Raw genomic sequence first — 5456 nt, 5'->3', positions numbered from 1 at the left:
GAGATGCTTGACATGTTCTTTTGTCTTCATTGCTTTGGTTAGGTCAGGATACTAATTCAACATAAGTTGTTGGAATTTCAAGATAAGGTACATTTAGATGACAATCCAATGAAGCCCCTCAGCTACATACAGATGATCGCGATTGAACTCATTATGTGACTTATAAAGCCAATTGGCTTCACCACTGATAATTTGTATATGTCATATTAAAGGGGGTTAATACTTATGCCATCAATTATTTTGTATTTTACATTAGCAATTATTTCAGATCACTTTGCACAGACCCATTTTCACTTTCAAAAAAGCCAAACTAAATCCACAAGTTAAGAATAAGACATATGCATCTATGAGAAGTGGATGTAGGGGTCTATTGGAGTTTCATGAAAATGCAGAGTGTTTGCTTTGTCAAAACCTTCATAGGGTTTTCTTTAAGGGGACATGTTCAGATAAAACATGGAACAGATTTAGCACTCACTTGTTAGTAGTGCCAATGTCATGTTTGGTGTCTTCTCAGTGAATATATACTGTACCTAATCTAGCCCAGGTGGAACTCACAAGATGGATCGCTGGACACTCCACCCTCATCATCAAAGACCTGGGTGAAAACGGCATGTCTTATAAGAGAGAAATATGAGGAAAAAATAAACAATAGAGAGAACTAACTAATTTGCTTCATTACATTGGTTACCTATCAAAGAGGTCTCCTTACAAGGGTGGTGCAATAGGTGAAGGTATAGAAATAATGGTGTTACTCTTCGCACTCACACTTGGTTATTAACTAGAGTCTCTCTAATCTTTTTCTCCTTTTATTTTAAGCATCTTTCCAGGAATGGACCTTTTTGTATCACTAAGGGGGGAAAACAATTCCCTTTCAGATCCCACAAAAAATTGTATTCAACATTAGTGGGAACAGAGCATTTCAGGTTTGGAATAACATGATCTCAATAGGTTTGTCACTTCACAAGTTACATGTGCCACAGACTGCACAACAAGAAAGTAAGTTCACACTGTTTGTAGTATAAATTAAATAATATGTTCCCATCAGTCTTACATAGCATTTAAAATAAACCATGGACCAACAGACTTCACTGAAAGACAGCCAAGCTCGGCTGCCTACACCCTTTGCGGTGCATGTCTGCTAGATTAGTAGGAGATTTTTTCCTGGATCTCACTGACAACAGCACTGCCTGTTCCAGTCTACCTCTGTGCTACCAAGTTCACATTACCGCCTTGTACTGTGCAAATGTCTGACGCACAAAGCTAAGTTTCAACAGTCTTGTAAAAGCAATCAAAAGGCCCACATTGCCATTTACAAAAGATGCCCAACTGCCTTTAAATGCTTGGGGGATTTCACATCCAGTCCATTATGTTCTTTCAATGTCTTGTAAAAATTCAATTAATGGGTAATTCTGATGTGATCCACATGCACCAAAATCTGCTGGAATTTAGCAGCATTAAACTGAGTTTTCCTCACTGTCATAAAGCCCTGCATAGCCCAAATGTATTTTATTTATGGCTCATTTGCCATTTCTTTGAAGAAATTTAATCCTGGATATCAATTTATAAGAAAGATAACACCACCTTATGTTGTGAAACAGGTTCTGCCAAGAAGGTAGATAAGAAATACAGACATAAATGACACAGATGTATTGTAATATAATTAAAATTTGCAATTTTTCAAGGATTAAAATGAGAATGTTTCCATCTGATTTTCATTTTCCTTTCACTTGCATAGTCTGAGCACATCTCACAGGCACCCTCTGGCTCCTCATTGTGCACTTCCTGTTACTACAATGTATCATTAGATGACCAAAACATCTCAAATAGCTCCTTTTAAATCCACAGAAGTAAAAGATGGTGTCCTGTCCTCCATAACCCTTTTGCCGAAGTGACAATCCAGGTTTTTGACTGTGAATGCTGATCCTGTAACAGACTCACTTTCTCCTGGGCTCTGAAACACCAGTATTACATCAGTCCATTAGTGGATCTCACAATTTCCTTTACCTCCAGTATGTGAATAAGACTCCAAAATAGAAGAGTAGCTGTCTTAAATGAAGAGGTTTTCGAGAACTGCGACCTCTAATATGAACTTGCTGATTCTCATGTTGCCCCTGCACAGACCATTGATTATATCTGAATGAGACCAAATGCACTATGGACATCCAAAAAACAAGAAAAGCAGACCTGCAACCCTCTGGTCCCCAAGCCAGATAGATAGATAGATAGATACTTTATTAATCCCAAGGGGAAATTCATATACTCCAGCAGCAGCATACTGATAAAAAACAATATTAAATTAAAGAGTGATAAAAATGCAGGTAAAACAGACAATAACTTTTTATAATGTTAAAATTTAAGGTGGTGGAATTGAAGAGTCACATAGTGTGGGGGAGGAACGATCTCCTCAGTCTGTCATTGGAGTAGGACGGTGACAGCAGTCTGTCACTGAAGCTCCTCCTCTGTCTGGAGATGATACTGTTCAGTGGATGCAATGGATTCTCCATGACTGACAGGAGCCTGCTCAGCAGCCGTCGCTCTGCCACAGATGTCAAACTGTCCATCTCCATGCCTACAATTGATCTTGCCTTTCTCACCAGTTTGTCCAGGCTTGAGGCGTCTTTCTTCTTTATGCTGCCTCCCCAGCACACCACTGCGTAGAAGAGGGCACTCGCTACAACTGTCTGATAGAACATCTGCAGCATCTTATTGCATATGTTGAAGGACGTCAGCCTTCTAAACCAGATGCTCTCCAAGACTTTCTGCACCTCAAAATACATGAAAATCACAAAGCAGAATAGAAGCAAGCATACCATCTTTGTAGTCTGAAAGTGATTTGAAATGTAACCCACCTAAACAAGAAGTGCAGACATACAGTATCTACAGCTATCTATCATTTGCTTTTCTATTATAAAACCACATGTGGGACTGTTCTTAAAAGAGAGACATCAGGAAAAAGGAAGGAACCAACCATGTATAGGTGCTTTCTCACCATAGGAACTTTGTTTTCAGGAACCAAAGGGTCACTCATGGTCCCTGGCCGTTTTCGTGTGTTGCCTTCTATCGCACAACACAAACTATAACCTTTATGCAAAATATGTGACATTCAGAGAAGAAATGAAACAAGGCACATTCAGGAGTTTACAGATTCCCTCCCCTCATTATCGCTTCTATGTGGTGGCACGGCACAGCAGGGAGGCAGCTATTAAGTGTGAGTGCAATGCTCGATTTACACTGATAACTCTCCAAAGTCCAAACTATTAAGAAATTTGTAAATTGATGCCAATGCTTGTGGTCAACCAATCAGCACAATTCATCACCCACTATACTTCCTGGTTGAATCAAAAGTACATATTCTGGAGTAGGAGCTAACTAAAGTACCAGGAACTACAAATGGCCTGAGATCCTGCAGTGGGAATGCCACAAAAGCTCCTGAGTTTCTAAAAAGTCCCTGATTTCTGAAAAAAAATTCCTGCATTGGGAAAGTACCTTATGGGATGCCATCATTATCACAGTTAGGACATATTCATTCACAATTACCAATTTGTACAAGTGTCAATTAACCTAATATGCACATCATTGACAACAAATTGGTGAAAAACCTACGTGGACACAAGTGGAACACCATAGTTCACTTATTAAAGCAGACAAAGAAGAGGATAACAAATTTCACTTGAGATATTCAAGAAGCAATAATAGGTTACAGAGACATATTTTTGGGATACGCAATATAAAAGTTGGAAGCACATCGGTTAGTGCTATTGCCTGTGATACCCCGTGTAGTGGCAAGGTTGGCACCAGACTACACAGTGGGCGTCTTGTAGTTCGGGACCGAATGGGATCAGACTTGAGAGAATTCAGACATGGAGACACAGGCATAAAGATGTGGTATTTTCCAAAACAAAAGTGGGTTTATTTACAGGTGCACAAAAACCCAAAAAATGTCCCAATCAAAAAATAGTGAATAATATTTACAGTGAATTTTGACAATCCCAAAATTAACAATTAAGACAAAAATGTGTATGCAAAAAACGGTAGTCTTCCTAAAGATAGAAAACAGTCCAAAGAATCACAAAAATATTTACAAGAAAATAAAGTGTATATACAAGGAAAACAAAGTGCACTGCAAACTTAAAATCTGTATAAATACGTCCATCACCAAAACTGCTACTATTAGAAGATATCAATATCTATTTATATGCAAGAAAATATTTACAAACAAAGCACAAGCCACTATTTGGTATACTAAGAGAAATCACTATACCAACCTTGCTATCCAAACCACTGAGTCTAAAGATTACCCCTACAGGCAAGATGTGTCTCTTATACTCGGCGAAACAAATCTTACGACCAATCCTGCAACACGTCATCTCTTACACTTACAGCGGCTGATGTGTTACATACAGGTGCTATGCTCATTTTTAGAAAAACGTCATTAGCAGTAAGTGATTGGGTAGCAGCGCTTCTAAATCATTTGGGTCATCAGATACCTTTGTGAAGGGTCTGTTGTTTATGATTGGTTCTGTTTTGTGGTGTAAAAGTGTCCAGGAAAGGCACCTTAACCTCTAAGGTTTTTTTTTATATTCGCAGACAAATTAAAACTGGAAATGACCAAACTATTAGCCTTGATTCCCACATATGTCCTGCAAAATGTATGTATTTAACATTCACTTAGCACAGATAAGCATAAATACAAAGCAAGAATATCTCAACACTGGCTAAGGCTAGCTACCTCAACTTTGATACATTACCAGGGGCTAGAAGCCACACTGCTCCCGAGGTGTCCCTACTGGGATTAACTTATGTGTCGCTCCATCTTCAGATTGCTTCCCCTGAAAGGGCTACACTTTAGAACATCTAGCAAAAACCAAGAACGGCTATCCTTGTCAGGCTTTTGTATCCCGATGGCTATGTTTGAAAAGGTCACACATTCTAATAGAAGTCAAGGGCTAATCATTACCCCAACAGTACAACATTTAAATGGATACTTTTACAGGTTCAGCTTCACACATTGCTGTTTGGAGACCTCTGTTGTCAACTGTTTGTTGGTTAAGTATTGCGTTTGGATCTTTTTTTATGCTTCTGATTTATCTTTCCCATATACAGCCTTGATTAATGTCTGACGATGGGCTGAAAAGCCACTTAATTTCTTACTTTGTCATGGAATGACTTATTGTTTATTTTACCTGATAGAGATTGCTAACTGCTTCATGTAGCTAAGTTTGTTCTATCAACTGAATGCATAATTTTAACCTGCCATCTTCAGCAAATTAATTGACATAAGAATTAGTGTTCAAACTGTGTGCAACCTCAACATGTTACCCAACCCAGTAACACCAGTAAAGAAAACTTGCACGAGGTAACACAAAGACAAAGCTTTACTGAAAGTATTTGAAATCAACATAAACTCTCAGCTGTTAATGTACTTCTTCACGGTTCTCCTTTAAACTAGTGTGGCC

Source organism: Polypterus senegalus, chromosome 6 (assembly GCF_016835505.1).
Source record: "Polypterus senegalus isolate Bchr_013 chromosome 6, ASM1683550v1, whole genome shotgun sequence".
Lineage (NCBI taxonomy): Eukaryota > Metazoa > Chordata > Cladistia > Polypteriformes > Polypteridae > Polypterus > Polypterus senegalus.
Note: the sequence above shows the minus strand (reverse complement) of the source record.